Source organism: Thunnus thynnus, chromosome 23 (assembly GCF_963924715.1).
Source record: "Thunnus thynnus chromosome 23, fThuThy2.1, whole genome shotgun sequence".
Lineage (NCBI taxonomy): Eukaryota > Metazoa > Chordata > Actinopteri > Scombriformes > Scombridae > Thunnus > Thunnus thynnus.
The window spans coordinates 10,174,083-10,196,686 of record NC_089539.1 but is presented as its reverse complement, the minus strand read 5'-3'; the positions used below and the strand labels follow the sequence as shown (position 1 = coordinate 10,196,686).

The 22,604-nt window shown below is 41.7% G+C and overlaps 1 long non-coding RNA gene across 2 annotated transcripts; it reads left to right on the top strand.

Moving 5' to 3' along the window:
- Window positions 1-1,257: 1,257 nt before the first annotated feature.
- Window positions 1,258-17,097, top strand: LOC137176044 (uncharacterized). Of its 2 annotated transcripts, none has more exons than XR_010925785.1 (4): window positions 1,258-2,048; window positions 6,870-6,957; window positions 8,632-8,768; window positions 16,621-17,097. It is a non-coding gene; the product is annotated as an uncharacterized lncRNA (long non-coding RNA). The 2 variants fall into 2 exon arrangements; XR_010925784.1 differs by lacking the exon at window positions 1,258-2,048 and adding an exon at window positions 5,105-5,254.
- The last annotated feature ends 5,507 nt before the right edge of the window (window positions 17,098-22,604 follow it).

Sequence of the window (22,604 nt, the reverse complement as noted above, 5' to 3'; positions counted from 1 at the left end):
AAAATGTGGCCAGTGTTGTGGTCACATGTTTCTAAAGGCTGCACACACAGTTTCTTTTTGTCCAAGAATCTCTAGCTGCTTTTCAAAAACACACACACACCAGGTGTAAGGGGTAACTGTTAACTGCAACAGGGGTCACTGTTCACACTGATATGGCTTAAGCTGCTGCATTATGACAGCTCCAAACCTGAAAGCTCAGTGCTCAGTCCACTGTGTTACTTAAGATGGTACAACCTGTACTCTTCCAAATACTATCAGACACACCCTGCTAATCGCTTCTCAGCTACACACAGTGGCTTTAAGGTTACAGAAGCAGGATTGATGTTGCAGTTGTTGGGCGATGAAGATGAAACCCCAGGTACTGCTCATTATTGCTCAATAAACTTTCCTTGGTTAGGTAAAATAATCATTTTACAAGTGAAAACGACATATTTACCTCAAATCGCATCTTTATAAGTGAATGGAGTTGTATTAGCTGTCAACACATGACCTAAACATGGAGTTCAGATCATGTGATAACAGGTGGTCATACATGTGGGGGAGATCGTAACTCCGTCTCCGTTCAAGGGAGATGTTGGATGTGATTGGCTTTCGTCGATGCTGGGACCAATGTTGGTCTGGTGTTGTCAGACAGCTGATGTTTTCCATCTCATTCAGAGGAAGACTAGATCGGACCACGATGTCACACACATGATCCTGGACAAGAGGCTGAAAGAACACCAGAAAGCTTTGACTGTTTTGTCAAAAGACACAATAAGAAATGAACCCTCCAGCACATGAAAACCTTTTGCTTCTGAGCACATGACTTTAAACATCACATGGTCGGCTACTATCAGAGCCAAGGGATGTGGTCTGAGGGAGATGCAAATTAGTTCATTTGTTTCACTGTCAAATTAAAATATCATTTTAATTATATTTCATTATGACTGTAAAGGATAAACATAATCACAAACACGATCATATTGCAAGCACGTCCCTGCAGTTTATAGCGTTGAATGGCTTCAGCCCTGGAGATAGAGATTTTATGTGAAATTTAATTCGCATGTGATTCGCTTCATGTGAATCATAAAGGTTGGCAGCGGGGAGTCCCTTTAGGGCAGGTGCTTAGGAGTCGGTGGGTGGAGGGGGGGGGGCTTAAGACCGATTGATGAAACAGGGTGCCAGTATCAAGGTCTTTGTGGGTGCACAGAAAATGATGCATTTATATATAATAATAATAACATTCATTTATATAATACTTATGGAAACCCGTGATTATAAAGTGCTTCACAAGGCAGACATAAAAGGAACAAAGGATAATATAAAATGCCAAATACACACACATTCCCACAAAAAACAGCACATATAAATAAATCAATAAATAAAGATTATAAAAAAAGCCTTATGATAAAAGTGAATATTCAGAAGTGAATTAACAGAAGATACTGAATTCTGCAAGTGTGAGATTCTGTGGCAGGTCGTTCCATAATCGTGGAAAGACCTTAATTCTATACATCCAGAAGAGACATTAGCGCTTTATTTAGCAGACATATAAGACAACGTAGTTATCACGATCTGGACAATGTGCATAAACCTATCAAACTGCCAACTTCAACAGAAAATCTGTGGGAAAAATGTCACACTGAATAGTGGTCAGCACTGTGGTTGATTAACGTGATCTAGTACCGAACATGTTGCCAAAATCCACAGATTACCACCTTAAGCATTCTTACAGAAAAAAGTAGGCAAATCAGCAAAAAAAAGATTTGTCCCTAAAATAGCAACACAAAGTAGTTGGCAGTACAGTTTTGAATGAGAAGTTCATGGCAAACATAAGTTTTTCTGTATATGAAGTTAGAGTATCTACAGCCATGTTCTTCTCTTGTAATCCATGCAAAGTCCTCTTGGCTGCTTCTCACCATTTGTTACACGATTGATCCATGATGCAGAATTTGAATTAATATCATCGTACGAGGATGTGTACTACTGCTTTGTTCCACTCAGAAGTTCAACTCTACCCTGTCTACCCTAAGTTCCTCTCAGTGCAGCACCTTATGGGATAAAGTTTGGTATGTACACAATGTTACTCACCTGTGTCTACTTCAAATAGCTGTGATATTTACATTCTTAAGGTGCTTAGGTGTGTACCGTCTTAACCGGGTGCTGCCTACTTTGCTTGACAATGGCTAATCCCATTCTCTGTGTTACCCAAGTGCACGTGCATGTGTGGGAATGTGCATTTGTGTGTTTCTGTGTGTGTGTGTGTGTGTGTTGTAAGCTCACTCACATGATAAAAGTTGTGCTAATACGGGCCCACGCGCGCTCACATTCCTATCATAGTTAGCATTTAACCAGACTATTATCAAAGAACGCTGTTGTTTTTGTTTTCGGAAGAAGCATGTGACCTGGAAGTAAGTAAGTGCATGTTTGTCTAAAAGTGTGTTTCAAGGGTATGACTGAAAGGCACAGCTGCTCCATGAAAGGATTCTTCCTTTATATTTCCAAGGAACGTTAATGTGTCTGTATATCAAGTAATAATACTCAAAGTTTATATCTCCTTCGGAAAGATGGTGAGTTCAAGTAGAAAAACATTTCTGATCGTACAAAGATCATCCACTGTAGACTAGATCTAATAGTAGTTCATGGTCTAGATTGGTCATATCATCATTGCCAAACATGCGTGAGTTTAGACTTTACATGACCAGTACTGCAACTTAGATAATTGTCGGTGATAACTGTACATCTAAATGTTTGTTATGCTTTAATCAGACATGACAGGACTGTTGCAAAAGGAGCCACAATGATCATACAAGATCTGGCACCTGGTGTCTGAGAGGGAGTTATGTGACTGCTGGAGGACAGTGGTGAGTTGGAGGGTAAGGTCGTGAATTCTACATGAAAAAAATGCAGCCCCTGCTTTCGTCCCAGTGCCAATGCAGAGGGTGCCGGATCAACCAGGCCCAACCTCTGCCAGACTGCAATGCAACATCATTGGCGGCCATTTAGATACATGCAAGCGCACATTCTTCGTAACTTTGTGATGTTATTGTATTTCTACTGTTGAGCTACCTTGAGATTGCAGTGACAAAAGATAGAATAATTGTCATAATATTATAAACCGCTGTGCAGTTTTTCGTCATCTGTTAAGCTTTCAAACTCATGGACCTGTTACTCAAACTAGACTTCCTGGATCACATTTATGAGAAGGGCTTTTGATGAAGTTTTTGTTTATAGTTTAGGGCTACAACTAATGGCTACTATACACTAGAAGACTTCGAAAAGACTTTTGAAAGACTAAAGTCTGACACCCTCTCACATCTCAAGACAATGTGTCTTAAGTCACTGAGTTTTTAGTCACAGACGCAAAGACTGTGGATCTTGCAGGGTCACTATTTGCAAGACTACAACTACATTCTTTTTGAGATTATTTCCCATCCTGCTCCTGGTGGAAATTTACAAAAAGAAAAACTGTTGAACAATGGAGCAGAAACAGAAGCAGCTTTTGGCCACAGCTGCCCTTGTGTGTGCAGTGGTTTGTTCTGAAAAACCAGCCAAAAAGAAAGAGAGAAGACACCGCAGAATGTGGACACTTCTCCACTCTATCGTGGTACAAATGGGAGGACACGTCAAAGAGGCACTCTTGTTCATTCCACAACTCTACTAGTTTCTCCTCCTTTCCCACAGTCCAAGAGAAACGAGACTTGTTCATGTTCTTGCGCTTCCCCGGAGTTCCCACCATGTTTACTATCTACCCAGTTGGTTGCAGTTTGCACCTATTGGTTGTTGATAATGTTCACGTCATTGAATTTCACTACTTGCCTGAGCCAAGACTAACAATTTCCGATAATATCAAACATTTTTGATTTTATTGGAACATCAAGACAAGAAAAAGACTGACTTAAGACAGCTTGGACTGAGTTTTACGAACACCTTACACCAAACGATCGAGATGACAGGAACATGCCACAACTCTAGCAAAACTCTCACGATTTTATTCCAACATCGGAAATTTTTGAAAAGTTGTTTGGTGTGAAGTCGTTTGGTGTAAGGCAAGCATAACAATTATTGTAATTATTCATTAAAAATAATTGTCAGAAGATGGTGAAAAATGCTTGTTATAATATCGTAAAGCTCATGGCGTCTTCTTCAAATGTCTTGTTTTCCAATCAACAGTCCAAAATCTAAAGATATTCTGTTTCCTACATTTATGACACACTTCAAATCCTCAAATACAAAAAGCTGCAACCAGCAAATCTTTAGCATCTTTGGTGATTCATTTTTTCGATCAACTAATCGATTAATCGACCAATCGTGGCAGTTCTAATATGGTATACTGTTCACTTTGATCCTCAACACTCAGATTTTCCCTGTTGTTTGACCTTCTGGTAACAAACTTAACTGTAAAATAAGAGAATTTATAGATGAATGTTTGTATGACCTTACATTACAGTTCGTATAACCATTGGGCCACCTTGACTGTAAAGATCACTCACTCACTCGCTTCGGTCATCCAGAAACATCTCTTCACTCACAAACATTTACTGCATGTGTCAGCAATACATAACCCAACACATAGTCATTCTGTGAGTCTATGCAGTAAAGATACATAGATGGCTGTGCAGCAAAACTTAGTCATCACTATAAATAGATGCTTTAGTAGCCTGATACAGTAGCACTTCCATGAATGGCGTGGAAAGCCAGAGTGTGTGTGTAAGAGTGCTTCTGTGCAACAGTGCATTTGTCTCTGTCCTTCTCTTTGATATTCACGTGCTTGGTCCGAGCGTGACCTGCGTTTATTAGCGTGATGAGTGTTTGTGTGTGTGTGTGTGTGTGTGTGTGTGTGTGTGTGTGTGTGTGTGTGTGTGTGTGTGTGTGTTTGAGGTTTCTGGCTTGGGGGGCTGTTGAGTAAGCCTCATGACGCACAGCGCGTGGTCATAAGACACAAGTGCAATGGCAGGAATGGATGAAGTGACAGAGGGGTGTGTGTGTGTGTGCGTTTGGAGGAGGATTTGACAGGAGGGGAAGCGGGGCCACAGGTGGTCAAGTGGAGAGGAGGCAGACAAGGGGGTGGGGACTGGGGGGTGGGGACTGGGGGGTGGGGCATTTGGAAATGAAACAGGGAATGAAGCAGGGATGCCGGTGATATATTATTGCGCTTCGGAAAACTAAAACCAATTTTAATTTTGTTATATGTTATATATGTGGGGGTTTTTTTTTACTGTAAATGCACCTGGTGGAAGTAGGGCACATATGATTAGAGGAGAAAGGGTATGAGGTAGGAACGTTTTGGAGATAAAACAAAAGTTCAGACCTAGTTTTAAAAATCCTTTTGTGAAATCTGGATTTCCATAATCCTCTGATCTTTCTGCGAATTATGTCATATTATGAGAATTTTTCGTCCGTGATATCCCAGCTATGAAATATGTGAGGCAGCATGTCAGGGGTTTTCAGCTTGCACTGGATTGGCTGCATTCAGAGGTGTAACCTTAGACTTTATGTGTTGTTAGCAGGATGAGTTATTGACTATGCGAGACTGACCAGGCTGGGCTTTGATGTCTGGTGCAGCTGTCTGACTCTGTCAGCCTACGTCTCTTTTCTTTGTTTCTTTCTTTATGACTTTCTCTACCTGTTCACCATCTGTCTGTGCTGCTCTCTATCTTTCTATGGAAGATAAAAAGAAAAAAAAAATGAAGGTCAGAGAGAAAAGAAATGGAAGTAGTGGAATGTGAGAGACAGTAATAAGAGATGGAAGAGGGGGCTGTTAAATGTAAAAAAAAAAAAAAAAAAGAAAAAGAAAAAGGAGAGAAGTTAACAGATAGCAGACAGACTGTCTATATCTTTTTCCCTCTTTTTCTTCAGATCTCCTCCTGTGGCATGTGGGTGACCATGTGAAGCAGTTTGTACTTTATCCATTAATATATTCACTGTGTAAAGTGTTGAACATTGTGTTCCATGGATGGCATTTGCTGTATTACTGAGTCTCAGCCTCAAAGAGGAGGGGAGGGGAAGGAGGAGAGGAGAGGAGATGTAAAGTAAAGAAAAAAGAAAAAAGGACATGATAAGATGTGAAGAGAGGGGAGGGAGGAAGCTGCAACTCTCCATGTTGCTGACGAGAAGTGAGAGGAAGGGGAGGAAAGAGAGATGGAGAGAGAGAGAGAGAGAGAGAGACAGTGGGTGGCAGAGGGGGGGATGGAGTCAGAGCTGACAGGGTAGCGTGACATTTTCCTGTGAGGACAAATTGTTCTGAAAAATCAACAAAGAGGCAAAAGAGAGGCAGGGTGACACTGCAGCACCGACTGCAGAAATGTTTCCTGAAACATATATGTGCACACGGCGTTCACCGCCACCTCTGCCTTTTTGATTGGCTCCCTCTGAATCTGCTCTGCGCACCAAATTGACACCTAATCAAGGATTTCCTAATTGGCTCATGAGCGCAGCACACTTCATGTATGTCTATTCCACATTGCGCTAAAACCATCATATGTGCTGGATTTGCGCACACACACACAAGATTAAATCAGCACCATCTGTCCTTGCGCCATATCTCGGTTAATCTCCTATTTTCATTCACTGAGCTCTCGTAATGTGAAACTGTGGCGACGTAGGGATACTGTTATCCAATTTCAGCTGGTTTACTAACCTCTTTCCAGGCCACGCCGCACTGCTCATCCTCTCCTCTCATCCCTGCCTCTCCCTTCACTTCCTCTGAGGCTTTTTAAGGACACGGCGTACCCAGTGCCCTCCTGCCTCTGCCTCGCCGCTAGTACTCCCTCCTCCTCCGCTTCCCTCACTTTCTCCCTCTCCTCACCTGCCTTTTGCCTTTAACTCCTCGTTCGTCTCCTCTGTTCACCTCCTCTCATTTTACCTTCTCCTTTCTTTTGTGTCAACAGCATTACCCTAAACATCTGGGCTCCAGAAAGAGGAGAAGAGCTGCTCCCCTTCCTCATGAATATTACACCGACAGAAAGGGGTGAGATGGTAAGTGGCAGAAAATAGGCCCTTGCACAGAGGTGTGAAGAGAGGCAATCACTGCGGGGGTTGAGGCCAGGTTCGCGTGCATATTCAGGTGCACGTGGAAAAGCACAGCATACCAGCGCGCGGGCACACACACACACATGGAATGCTCACACGTGCACTCACACATACGACCGACAGGATAAATCGAGTCCTGCTTGCATGCAGGTGTATATTTAGCCGTGACCGCGCCTGTTGGCAGCGAAAGGTATTTGGCATCTTCTCGCCAGAAGAACCTGCAAGAGGGGTCAGCTGACAGACACATAGCCGAAACGGGGGTAACAGTGGGATAAGCAAACACAGATGGGCAGATAGGGTGAAACAAGAAAAAAGACACCAGATTTCAAAAGAAAGCGTTTTGAAGGCTTTTATTAACCACACAATAGATCAATCAATTATTGAGCTAAACAAATTAATAAAATCATGAACACAATATTTAAAGGAACCCTGTGGGGTTTCTGTCCTCTAGTAGTGCTACAGAGCAGTTTTTTTATGAGTGGGTCCCTGTTTTGTATGCATGCACAAGGACGCACATACACGCGATACGCAGTCCTTCTAATGGTTTCACACTATTGCAGTGATTTACAGGTGGCCGTTATGCAGCAAGAACCACATGTGGTTTGGTGATTAACACTCAACGGAATCAAAGCAGTAGCAAATTGCTAGTTGTTGCAACAAAAGCAACAACAGTAAACAGTAAGTAGTTGCTGAATTCATCCAAAATTGACCCATATTCCAAAAGTGAACTTAATCTATTGAATGTTTTATCAGGTTTTGTCAGAAATGTAAACTCTGTCACTGGATGTTTTGGATTTTTTTTTTTTTGCCAAATATGCACCCTGGGAGTCATTTAATGACACAGACTTCTTCTTTTGACTTCTTATCAAAGAACCAAATATGGACATTTTGTCCAAAGTGACATATAAATGAGGTACAATCCAAGCCACAGTAAATCAAGCCTTCAAGTATAAGCGCTTCAACACTCCACATTCTACCTGACATAAGTGCCATTAGGTTTCCAGGTGTATGAGGTAACATATAAATGCCTGGCAATTTTTCACTTCTTTTTTTTTTTTTTTTTGAGAAAGTGCTGGAAAAGGATCAAGAAATAGAGAAAGACAGAGTATATTAGGCAAGTACTCTCAGAAGAGTGATTTTGAAGACAGAAAGGGATTCTGATGACCGAATTAATTTTGATATTTCCACCAAGGGACGATACAGGAGAAGAGATTGGATTGAGATTTCCTGCCTTGCACTGACAGACAGGACTAGTTGTCCTTCATTTGCAAATATGACCAAGAATTAATCAAATAGCCTAACGTAGTTGCTCATCATTTGTACTGATGAACTGATCAACTTGAAGACATTCATGTTCATTGAAGCCTTGAAAGTGCTTCAGCTGCCAGTCTCCTACAATTGTCTTTGCAGGAAATGACACTTTCACTACTGGAACCCTTGATGCCAACAGTCAACTTCCCAAAGCTAATAGATTTTGAAATAAACTGTAACATTTTTTCAGGAGATACTGAAGAACAAATGACTAAGAGACGCAGAGATGACACAGAGACATGTGGTGACTAGGTCTATAATGGCAGCCAATTTGTGTGTGTGTGTGTACGTGTGTGTGTTTGTGTGCAGGAGTAGAGCAGAGGCGGACTGGCTTCTGTCACATTCTGAGGCCCTTTGGCATTTGTATTGGGGTGTGATTTGGTCCTGAGAGACTGAAAAAGGACGAACAGACAGAGGAGAGAAGAGAAAATAAGGGGGAGAGACAGGTAAGAGGACAAATGAAGAGTGAGAGGGAGAGAGAGAGAGGGGGAGGAAATGCATTGTGCTGAACAACCTGCAAGGTGTACTGTATTCCCTGGAGAACCATTTATACACACACAAACACACACACAGACACACATGGCGGCATGTTATCAATATTGTTTCTTGCCATGGTAGCTATCATGGTGGTGTGCACCAATTACTCAGCCTGGAGCAGCAAATGTGTGGTCGCTACAGCAGAGGAAAAGGCTACATGGCTCACAACACTATTGATCAAAACCTGTCGGGCTGCCTTTACGCGTGTGTATGCGTGTGTGTGCTTGTGTACATGTGTACCTGAGTGTTTTCTATGTGCTTTTCCCATTTCCGCTCATGTGAGTGTTTGGTGAATGTGTGTGTTCAGGCACACGTGGCACAAGTGAGCGCTGGCAAAGATGCTGTTTATAAAATTGGTATCATTTATCTTGCATGTGGCGGAGGGTGGAGGGGGCTGCCGGGGGGGCTTCCACAGCACAACATATCCAAACACAGGAAGAGGAAGAAAGCTTGAGATCAGTGGTGGAGAGAAATAGACGTTTGTTTCATTCGGAGATTTTAATGAGTGAACCACCCCAATCTGCTTTTTTACCCTTTAGCTTGAGATGAGTATCCTGAGATTCAAGACTGGAAAATTTTTTTTTTTTTACAAATATGGATTTTTTTTTTGATCAAAACCCAAAATTTTGACGGAAACTTGATGGAACTCACAGCTGATAAAAAATAAAGCCAATAGTAGACAGTGGTTTAATGGCTCAAGTGACATCCTGGAAAACAGAGAAACAAACTATAAATTCCTTGAATTAGTGAACAGCTGTTTCTTCTAGGAATGGGAACTTCTTTGAATATAATTGATGTTTGACACAGTATTGTTTCACTACAGAGATAATGCTGCATATTTTAATAATAGTGTTGCATTCGGTCAGTGTTATGGGTCACTCATTTGTCATTCTGACAGCAGCAACACTACAGGGTAACCAGGGTGACCAGGCTACCTTGGCTAAGCCGTTAGCATATGTCCATGAGCATGCTACAGCTAAGTGGTGCACAAACTTTCCGGGTGGAACTCAAGCTCTGGAATTATTGATACACAAATATCATTATTATTAGTAGTAGTATTAAACTATTCTCACAGTAATTGTTTGGGTCACGGAGCGTATTCTTCGTACAACTGAATGCACCGAACCGTATTCCGTATGAATACACCTACTGTTACACCCCTAGTGTTTTTACATTACAGTTTGTGTAAAGATTAAACTAACAAGATATAACATCTTAATTAGTGAACTTTGGAGGTGCTAGTAGGTCTATTACTCTAAATTTGGACCGAGCCAGACCAGCTGCTTCTCCTTGTTCCAGTCTTTATGCTAAGCTAGGCTAACTGCTTCCTTTCTTCATACTTAACACACAGACATGAGAGTCATATTGAGTTTCTCATCTAACACAAAAAGTGAATATTTCCCAAAAATGTTGAACTGTTCCTTGAAATTATATTAAGAGACGTGAACACAACTTAATTCTGTGTAAGCTTTATTTATCATAAATAAAGTTTATTATGAATTCTATATAATTATTTGGTTTAGCACTGAAGTGTGTGGAATTACAGTTGCAGACTTAAGCCTCTGTGAAAGGTGACGACCTCTGACAGCAGTCTTACATGAATGAGGTCAAACATGGATTAATATATACCCTTGACGCATTCAGGTCTCTGGTATAAAATGGGTATTAACCTATAACTGCTCTTGCTGGGCAGCATTTAATAAACAGTCTGATTCAGGTGCAAGCATCCCTCACCAAAGACACTGCGTCTTCACCTGGATGAGAACATCAACTCAGTGCCTTAAATGTTAGTAAAGTCAATGATGCACTTAGGTTCAGTTGATTTAATTTCAATCCATGAAGCGCCAACTTGAATTCCAACAAAGAGTACAACACGTAGACATTCAATTAAAGACAGTAGCTTCAAGCAACACTGACAGCATTTATTTGTTCATAAAGAAAGCCAAAATGCTAAAACTTAAAACCTCGCCTCTAAATATAAACTCTACCCAGGATAAAAATAGATTATTCAAATTACTTAACTGAATGTAAAGAGGAGCGTATGTTTAGAAGAAGCATGCGGAGGCAAATTGAGTTTGCAATCTCTCCCAGACTGTCCTTTCATGCATGTTGATGTATGCAATCGGTCATTTATAGTGTAGATGGCATGTAATTTGATAGGTAGTGATCTCTGATGAACGTCGCTTCTGCTTCTAACGATGATTAAAATGGAGTGTGTTGCAGTACACTCGGATAATTGACAGAACAGTGTCATTCAGCATGTGTGAGTGCGTGCAAGCAAATATGAGCATACATACGTGCACATTTGCATGTTTGCACTCCAATGACTGTATTTACTTCTATGTGTCTTTTTTATTGTATTTGCGTTCAAGTAGACATAGCGCACATATTTCTGTCAATGGATTGTGTGGAGATTTGTGTATGTATGTCTATATGTTTGAGCTGGTGTGTTGTGAAATGTGTGGCGCAGGCATTAATGAGTTCAGATGGCTCTGATCTTGCCTACTCTTACCATCAGTCTCTCTCTCTCTGTTGGTCTGCATCACCCTGTCTGACAGCTTTGGCAGCTCGTCAAGTCTACTCCGCACACACGCCAATCAAACCCTGTCCAAGCAAATAAGCAATTAATCATTAGCATCCACAAGCAGCCGACGCAAAGGAAGCGAAGAGGAGGAGGAGGGGGGGAGGAGTAGGAGGGCAAGGAGAAGAAAGGGGTATCAGGGTTCATATGGGTTCAAATATGACCCCACCCCCTTCACACACACACACACACACACACACACACACACAGATACACACAGTTCCCTGGTGAATTCTGCCGTGGCGACTGTATAACAAGGGGATTATCTTCTTAATAAGTCAGAGGATGAATTATGGAAATGACAATGGGACGGTTAAAAAAAAAAAGAAACAACTGGACAGCATCTGTTGACTAATAAACTGAACTATTGTCTCCACTCACAGTAATGGTGATTAGATGATTAGTCTGTGATTGAAATGATTAAATGGCGCGTACGGGTTAGGGTCAGGCGAGTTTGCATGTAATTGTGACAAAGACGAATCAGATAGTATTTACTTTGAAAAGGGGGCATTTTAGGCATTGCTTGAGTGAAAGTTACTTAAAAATCAGGGTTAAATGAAGGTTAAACGGTATTGATGAAAATTGGGATTATACTGCACGTTTGGAGGGAAAAAAAATCCACCCTCAAGGAAGTACTGTGATATTATAATATAGCAGTGAAGGATGTTGACAGTGAACATTTCGCATGTATAGTACGTAATATCAGTTTTGCCGCTATGTTGATGAAATGTAATCAAGAGGCAGTATTACATTTTTTAGCCAATATAATTTAGCTGTAATTTGAAGTACACAGGCGTAATAACTGAGGTGTTGCCAGGCAACCAGTAAGGCTCCAGGAAGTCACTGTTCCCAGCCAAGAAATACTATAGTACAGCACATAACGGGAGTGGTATCGATCTTATCGTCTAACTCTCGGCAAGAAAGCAAATAAGTGAATTTCCCAAATGTAGAAATTTTTTGTTGTTGTTGTTATAATTTACCCCAAGGACTTGCAGCAATTGAGCTACCATAATAACCAGTTTCCAACTTTTGAATAGCGCGTACACCAGCATCCAAGTTGTAATGACAACTATAATAATGATAATGATAATTCTTTTAATTGGTCTGAAGAGTTGATTGTCCTTCATTGCTGTAGGCTGATCTTCTGTCATTGGCCGAGGTGCCCATGTCAACCTCTGACCCATGCAGATAATGTCATATATCTAATTACATGCCCGAACTGATGTGTTCTTATAATCCTACTGGGGGATTTTATTGTGACAGAAGAAGAAAATGATTTTGCTGTTGTGTCAAGTGATGGTTCAGTTAAGAGTGTAGACTGGAGATGAAGGCTTGTGGCTGGATTGAATCATGAACATTTGTTGAGATGCCCTTGAGCAGAGAAGAGAGCTAGAAAAGAGTAGGTGCGCTAAGATTGAAAAAATAAATGAAAAGATTATGTTGGAATTATATGTATGGATTTTTTTTTTATTATTACAGATATTTTCCGGATTCCACTGGGTCACGACCTCAAGTTAGGAAGTTACAGGATTCTGTCCTCAGCTCTCAGTGAACTCCTCAAGAAAATAAGAACATTAATATAACGCTATTACTTTGTTACAATGCAAATACCCACATAAGCCACCCTATATGACTCCTAGACCACCCAACCCCCACCCTGACACACATGATTAAACAAGTGAACCCGGTGACTGCGCCAACGCGCTCTTAAATGTGACAACTTGTGATAGTTGGGTCATAACAACGGCTCCTGTGCTTCCTCCAAACCCCCCACCGCTCGAGTCATGCCCATCAGCTATCAGGGCTGTACAACAGAGAAGGAGTGTGTGTGTGTATGTGTGTGTGTGTGAGGAAGAAACTGAAAGATAATGTGAGACAAAAAGCCAAAAAAAACACTGGAAGCAAAGAGAGCCAGAGAGAGTTTCCTAATAAAAGAGGCCAGACTGACAGACTTTTCCTCCTCTCCCAGGGGTCTACTGGAGATTTCACAGCTGGAGGGGCTGCTGCATGGATGTGCCAGCTCCCTCTCCACACCCTCTCCCCTCCTCCACACACAGATCAGTAGCATCATTATGTGCATGCATCCCCGTGCACGCACACCTTCTGTGTTTACAGCCCAGCAGCGACTGCACTGATATACGCGTTTCATTTGTGTTACTGTCACTCAAGCCGCACGACACATGTCACCTCAGCCAAATGGCAGGGTGCCTCCTCGAAGATGCAAACGGATGATAACAGGCTCTATCTGCAGTCAAAAGTAACACAGCTCCAAGCCGTTCATGTAGGGATATCTACTGCGTCGCCACTGGCTGTTGCAGACACACACACACATATGGACATACACACAGTGGCATGCAAAGAATGAAGCTTTGACAGACAGACAGACAGACAGACAGACGGTCTGTTGTTGATATCAGATGCGTGGCGATGAAGCCAGCAGATAAGGAGTGGCATTTCTGATCTGGCATACAGTGCACCCTCGTTGCATTCCAATCGGAGCAGTAGGACACTATTAGGAACATTATACAATAAAGATAAGATGCTTCCTGTGTGCTGTTGTAACCGTTGGTGATTCTCTTTCAATGGCTAAATGACTTGCGTGCTAAATACAAAAGACTGGCTGTTTATTCAACAAAAAGAGCCACATTTAAAAGGTAAAATCCTCCAAAATCTGGTTTAATGTTACAATGATCAGACCTATATACAGTAATAACATTGTACATACCATGTTAATAGCTGGGGTCATGGAGTGTAAAGCTTGAAACAAAGTGCCGTTGGACAGGTTTGAAGCTTACTGATACCGTTAGTTGGAAAACGAAAACAAGGGAGAACAATACAATTATGACCAAAACTGTCCATTGTGAATGTCATTCACCAAGTCCCACAGTAAAGCTTTGACTTACCACTCTCACCTGGTTGTGAAAGCACACATTTTTATTTGCCATGACAGCTTATAACCAACATTTTAGGTGTTCGATTTAGGTTTCATTTCTCAAACAAACGTTTTTTACGGTTATCTCAGCGATATCTAAACTGTCATCATAACTGATAGGAGTGATGACCCAAGTTGTAATAAACCATAATTATACTTTAACAAACATTAACAAGTGAAGTCACTATAACCAAGGTCAACTGGCAATTCATTTACGCTACCTTATCAGAACAAGTACAATAAAGATAAAATCCCAATCATGTGCTCAAGTAAAACTTCTTAATTGTCATCTTGTGAAATATTACACTGTTGTCACCTTTCACTCTACAACTTTATATATGCGGTGTCGGCTCCCTGTGATACTTTGTCCCTGAAAAGCTCAAAGCACACAAAGCTGTCAACTGAAGGTTGTTGATTTATAAGACCATATCTAAGTTATGCTTTTGTTTTCACCTAACACTAGAGCAATGACGCCTCTGCAGTAGCTTTAGCCTTCAACTGACTATGAAAGAGACACTCCCTTGTGTGTTTACACTGATATCTGCATTTCAGGAATTCAAGAGACACAGTGTCTTAACGTGAAGCCATGTGTTGTACAAAATTCTTGTGACAATATGTAAAAAAAAAAAAATCCACTCTTGCTTGGTAAAAAAAAAAAGGTGTTAAATAAAATATATGAATTTAGTTTGATAGCTTCCAAATTCAATGCTATTTAGTGTGATTAGTGGCCCAAGATTTTGATATCAGTTCACTTTAAGAGTCAAAATTCAAAGGCAGCAGTGAAATTGCTGCCTTCTCTGTCTGCATCTTTTTCTTCTCTATGCTTCTTTTTCTCAATTCTTCTTCCATTTCTTTTTTCTCCTGCCTCCACTCTGTCTGTTTTTTCTTCTACTCCCGCGAGCAAAGGGGACAGCTGCTTATCCCTGATAAACGCCTGGCATTTGGTGCGGCGAGAGAAGCAAGAGACAGGAGAGAGGGAGTGAGGGGAGGGGAGGAACTGTGGGGAGAGGGAGGGGGGAGTGGGTTAGATGGGCGCGGCGCTTCGATCGAGACGGCTGAGGAGTGAAAAAGGCAGCAGGGATTAAAGAGCAGGGGTTTTTGGCAGCGGTCACTGTAGAAGTGGAGAAGAGGAGAGGAGGGAGGGAGGGAGGGGAGAGGAGAGAAGATGAGGTCTAATCGTGACCTAGATTCCAAGACGCCCAGACATAATAGGCAGGGCCTTACCCCACGTGAACCCCCTCACCCCCAACCCTCCACCTCAGTCAAAACAATAACAGAGAGGAGAGTAGCTGCAGGAGGAGAGGGGCCCGGTTTAGGGATGGTTCCACCCCCTCCATTGGCCCTCAAACCTCTGGAAATTCCGGGAAAGGGAACTTAGGGAATGTTGGGGTAATGTTTGGATAAACTTCTGCTGGGGTCTTCTGAACCGACTCCAACTTTATTAGGTTTTGAATTGTTTCCTTTGCTGCAAGATAGACAAAAGACTCCCAAGTGGAATGGCTGCAAGTAGGTTCACAATGTGTGTTAGGTGTGTGCATATGTGTTTGCAAGAAAAAAATCAGGGTTTAAATGATGGAAATTTCCTTTTTTGAGTAAGGTTTTGGCCATCGTTGTTTTTATCAGTTATGAATATTTTTCAACCCCAGGCTACATATGTGTTTGCAAGGAAAAAACTTTTCCTGCAAAGTAAACATTCAGTGGGATCAGTCAAATAATCACCTGATGAATCAGACAGATCCTGACAAATCTCTCTCAATGTTACTAGATGACAGTTTTACTCATTAAAGGTGAGACAAACATGGAAATTTGAACAGCTACATCTCTGACAACTGGGCAACTCTATCAGCTGAGGATATCATATCATATGATGCGATTGAAAGCTCCAGAACAGCTTTTGAGTGGACCTTGTGGTGTGGTGATAACCTTCCTGACTGTCTGTTTCTACTGGATGTAACTGTATAGTAATGATCTCATCCCTACATCTCAGCAATTTAGTAAAAATGTCATCACAACCAATAGTAATGATGGACAAGAATGATGAAAATGTGTTTAAAATGTATAGTGTAGCAGGAAAGACAAAATACCTTTCATTTGTAGCACACAGGAACTGTTGTGCTGGGTTTTTTTTCTTTCCAAAATTCTCCAGAAGTCAGAGCTTTTATCTTAACATCAGGATTATAACATAGTTTATGTCTGTGTATGTGTTTATCTCTCTCCTTCTCTTTCTGTGTTTTTCTCTCTCGCATAGTCAACTGGAGCTTATCTTGTAGCCGTTTGCCCTGGTTGTGGAGTCAGACCCAGACAGTCATTGCGATGTGAGATGTCTCACTGGGATACGTCATGTGACCTGAGGCTGGCCGTGAAAGCTGTCTCCTTGTTGCCTCTCATGAATCCACACAGTCACGTTTGGACCGTACAATACCAAAGGGTCATTCATAGCTTATTTGCTAGTGACTGTTGTGCAAAATCATTATCATTTGCATCTCTTTGAATCCTCATTTTCATGCTGTACCGTGTATATTTGTAGACTTAAAAGTGTGGAATACAAAAATAAAAGGTAGTATTGTGTTCAGCACAGTTATGCAAGTGGAGCTATTTTTTGATACCAGACTGTTTACTCATCCACTCACCACTTCTCTGCAGGTGTTGCCAGGTGCACTCACTAGCTTGACTTTGTTGACGGTGGAATTACAACAGTAAGCAAAACTGGCAACCACGTAATGAAGACGGGACCACTGAAATGTTTGAATTTGTGGTTGAAAAATAACATGCACATGTCAAAGTCATCTAGTCTTTATACTCTTATGTGTACACATGTAAATATAACAGCCTTGGAGTAGCAAAAGATCACATTTGTATTCCTAACAGAGCTTAACCTACTTCTTCTACTTGCTACTTGGAAACAGACAGTGTTGCTCCTCAAAGCAATAGTTCAACATTTTGGGAACTAAGTTTATTCACTTTCTTGCTGGGAGTTAAACAAGAAGATCAATATCAATCACATGTCTTTCCAGTAAATATCAGGCTACAGCCAGCAGCCAGCAGCTAATTAGCATAGCTTAGCATAGAGACTGGATGCAGGCGAAACAGTTGACCTGGCTCTGTCCAAAGGTAACAAAACCCATTGACATTTTATATCTCAATTTTTTAAACTATCACCATCAACCAACAAAAGTGTAAAAACAAGTTGTGGTGTTACAGGAAGTTATGTGCCGGAAAATTTTTTGGAAGTGATTTTCTGGTCTCCACTGGTTGCCTAGCAACTTCACGCTGTTGAAAAGACTCCAGGAAGTTAGGAAGTTACAGCGCCCAGGCCAAGACATTGTCCAACACGTAACTTCCTGATATAATGTGTTAATTAGTGAGCTTCATGGGAACAGGCAGACGTTGTGTTGTTGTTGTTGTTGCTAATTCGTTTTCCTGGACAGAGCCAAGCCAGCTGTTTCCCCGCGTCTTTAAGCAAAGCTAAGCTAAGCTAAGCTAACCATCTCCTGGCCCAGCTTCATATTTAATGGACAGATATGGATCTTCGAATATACATATTTCCCAGAATGTGATTTAAATGGCAGACTGTTTCATTATCGCTGTCCACAATGCAAATGAAGTATTTAGCTACCTGGATGTCTTCATCAAAGGCATATAAACAGCTGGATGCAACTTTGGTATTAATTTGCAGAGGACAAATATTATCCTCAGATGAGAACTTACTTTTAAGTGAATGTCATCTGCGCTAGAGCAGGAGAGCACACATATTGACTTCAAAACTGGGGAAGAACATTGGCCTAATCTTTACACCACAGGCCATTTGACTCCTGTAGCTATGTGTAAGAGAAGTAAAAAATAAGCAAATTCCCTTATTTGGTCAGATGCTGCTGATGGTAGCTTGATCCAAAATGCTGGTTATTGGCTAGATTACCCTGGGCGGATCACAGGAATATTTGAAAAGCCAAGGTCAGTGGGTTGGTTTGGGTTAAACAGAATTTGGTTGTGAGTCAGGGATGGGGAGTTAGTGAGTGCAAGCGTGGGAGGATTGTGGGTTTGGTGCGGAGAGAGAGAGAGAGAGAAGCTCATCCCGTAGCCACCAGCGACAGTGACCAGCCTTTGGATTTGCAATCTGCAATCATTCCAAATAGATGCTGTGCATCCATAATAAGCATTTTGCACTCATGCAAAGTGACAATTTGCACGTAAATACAACTGTTGGACAATATGGTGGTCTATTTTTGACTTTGGCTGCACAAGGAAGAGGCTAAATGGCAAAATAAAAAATGTAACAGTGGGGAGATTACCTTTAATTTATTGACTTTAGACAGAATAATCATTTGCGTAAGAATGATTTAAAATCTGAAAGTGAAAGGAAGACACACAGACAAATACAATGTGAAATAAAATTCAGCCTCTAGCTTCTCAAACATTCCCAGCAGCCCATTGGTTGTACTTCATGTCCAGCGACTGCCACAGAACACAATACAGTCATTATGCAACTGGGAGAGGGACTCTATTAAAAAGTACAGGAGACTAAAATTGAAAAAAGGAGAAAAGGTCCCACGAGGAGAGCAGAGGGAATCAGCCAAGCTGGTTCGTACAGTGAAAACATACAATTACCCGAGCTACTTATGTGTTCACCCAAGGCCAAGTGATTGTAGGTGTGCTCTCAAACAGCAGCATCCTTGACAATCATCCACTATAACAGCCTGTGGTTCAGCTCCAAATCTGGCAGAACGGCGACTAATATAACCTAACTGCTAAAAATAACACAACACAGCCAAGATATAAATAATCCTAACAACTAATGTCAGGGGCACTTCCTCCCTTTGTTCCATGCTGAGGAGGGACTGTGGGTAAAAATAAAGAGAGAGTGGGAGAGGGTAAGGAAAAAGAGGGCGGGATCACGTTAAATAAAGAGGAGAGAGACAATGTGGGCAGTGAAAAAAAAAAAAAGCGTGTGAGACAGAGTTCTAACGCACACGCACACGGTGGATAATGATGTGGCCCTGCCATGGAGAAGAGGAATGTGACAACTTTCCCCTGTCTTCCCTCAGATAAAGAGACAAGTGGCTTGGGGCCAACAAGGCCAAGCGGACGCTTTAATTACATGAGACAAAGGAAAGGAAGGGAGGCTTGGATGATGGTGGTGGCAGTGTGTATGTGTGTGTGTGTTTTCATGGGGGTCCTTGAGTGTGTGTTTGTGGTGGAAAAGGGAGTGGGGGAGCGGGACGATAACTACTGTATAAACAGGGAAACATCTTCCATTTTTAACTTGATGGGTTCCAGACTGTCAAACTAATCATGTTGAACATAAACTATATTCAAAAAACACACACACACATGCACACAAATACATAACAGAGCATATATAGTATCCAACTCATATAGCCGCCTCTAATTTACTCCATGAAAGGCTAATAAAACTGACAAAGATCTCAAATTTAGCTGACAATATAATTTGACCTGATTTGAATGTGTGCAGCTTGGAGACAAATATAGCACCACAAAATACCAAGCGTGTCTAAAAATATTACAGCGCTGACTGCTTGAAATCAAAAGTGCATTCTTTGGAATGACACTTAATAGTGATTCATATTTTACTAAATCGGGCCACCGATCGAAACTAATTAAAGCTCATTCCATCCGGGAATAAAATAAGGTTTCATTCCTGCAAATGAAAAAAAAAAAAAAGCTCAATTGACTTTGATCTATTTGGGTCACTTGGAAGCAGGCTGAGGTCCATGACATGGCTTGACATGGGGTTAGAATGAACTCTCTTATTACAGGGTCGGAGTTTAGAGAGGCTGTGGCTAAACAGAGGTTGGTGGTGGTACATTGAATAATGGATGATTGGCCCTGCGTTCTTTTTTCAAGGTAAAATGGGCACCTAGTAAATGAGGGGCTGGTCAGCGCTTTGCAGCCTTGGTGACATATGATACAGGGCCGCAGACGTCATTCACACACACACACACACACAAAGGGGCATGTCTAAGGTGCACACACATGCATACACATAAACAGTCAAAATCCACAGCCCCATCTGACAGTCATTGGTCAACAATCAGCGACAGGAGCAGCCGGTTGAGGGAGAAGCGTGTGTGTGTGTGTGTGTGTGTGTGTGTGTGTGCTCATGTGAAATAGAAAACCAGGCAACTCTTTAACCACTGTATGTATGAGCCATGGTAATACGTCCTCTCCCCCACCCATACATTAGCTTTAAAACAGGAACACAGGGGACCTCTCAGTTAGCATGAAGGAAAACCTCCACCAATCCCACCACCACATGAAGAGAAGAGAAAATAACTCTGCTTTTCATTCCAGTTTCTCCTTTTTTAAAAAAACCATTTTCCCCGAAAGCACAAAACCAACACATCAGGCTTCTTGATTGCTTTGAGGATGATATATGACGGGCAGATGAGGAATATACAACGGTTTTCAAAGTGAATCACACTGCCTCATACAGTTATGTTTTTAGCATTTTGATCACAGTGGCAATACAGTAGCTTCTATGCTCAAAGACACTTTGCTCCTGAAGGACACATTTTCCATTCCTGAGATCAAACCTCTGACCTTCTGATCGTAGGTCACACTCTCTAACCCTTCTATAACCTTATTATTTAATCAGCATGGTCAAGTGATAATGAGAAGCTGGATCTGGTGGAAGTTGAGAAGGCGAGGTATGAGCGAGCACTTGCGTTGACGCACGGTCTTGAAACGTAGCCAGCATAACCTGAACCTCGTGGTATGTAAAACTCTCTCTCTCTATCTTTCAACAATCCACCAGGCCCTGTCATCCTAGGTCACAAATAAACGGGGGCTAGGGGCCAAAGATGCCTTTGAAAGTTCATTAAAAGTCATTGGGAGCATACAAAAGAGCTTTTTTAATGAAAAAAATAACTTAGAGCTGAGCCAGTAACAGGGTTAGAAAAAGAGTTGAGTCAACATAAACCACTGTTTCAACAAAAAAACCTCACAAAATACACAGAGGTCAAGCTTTTTGACATGTATTGCATGGTGTATTCATTGCAATTAAAGAAACATTTTGATTATTTGGGACTACACTTATTCGCTTAGATGAGAAGATTGATTCCACTCTTATATTACAGTGGTATTGATCTTTGCATGTGTCTCTTAGCGAGAAAGCGAACAAGCAAGTTTCCACAAATGTCAAATTATCCATTTAAGTAATATGTTACTCCTTGACAAGGTCTTTTTTTCCCCTGTTTTCTTGCCCACAGGGAGGTCAGAGGTCAGGTTCAGCTACAGATCAGCTCCGCTGGAGTTCAGAAGGGATTCAGAGTGAGATTCCCGTAACTGGGGGATGACCCTGCTGTTCATAAGATGATGACTCAACTCCTGCTTCTGTTTTATAAAAGGAAAGTGAGGGGAGTCATGACTCTCGTGTTGCTTGGATATTAAGACCTGTATTTCCATAATGGCAGCATTTCAACAATTCAGTGTGTCAGTTTTATTTTCAGGTTGGCCATCAGTCAAGCCAGGTTTTGTAAGCACTGAGCTGGAGGTACAAGGTTATGTCATGACGACAGCGATCGACATTTCAGTCAGTGTGTACCTACGCCTGCCAAGTCAACGACATACTCCTCATGTGTTTGGTGTCAGTCCGACCTGTACTATGTGTTTACTGCTAAACAGTGGCATTCGCCGTAGCCAAATGTTTGCCTTTTTCTTGACATTCAGGTTTAAGCTCTGGCTCAGTTTTATAAGTAATGTCCGGTACAGACGAAAGGAAGCGAATGCAGTGAAGAACAAAGGAACAGCAAGTCACAAGAGCATCAGCTATTAAATTGGCCACGGCTTATACTCCCATGTTGTTCCATTGACCTTGAAATGCTGATGCTATTAACGATTCCCACGGTAAACGCTCAGTTATTACCCTCAACCGCCGACCAAAAGTCTGTGAACGGCATAATCAGGACATTATGTAAATCAAATGGAGGTCCACCAGTGAGGAGTGACGCTAAGCCTTACCTCGCTCTTCCCCCTACCTGGGTAGAGGGGAAGCAGCCATGCATCCCATGAGTGAGTGATGGATGTTGATTGAAGGTCATTACTTAGCACCCTGCTGAACTCCTGACCCCACCCTGAGGGGGGTAAAAGCCCCCTGACGCAAGGTCAGGCGGCTGGTGGAACATCACACATATGAATGGCCTCCATACAGGCACATATAGGCAGATACAAACACACACACACACACACAAACATGGGCAGGTTTACACACAACAA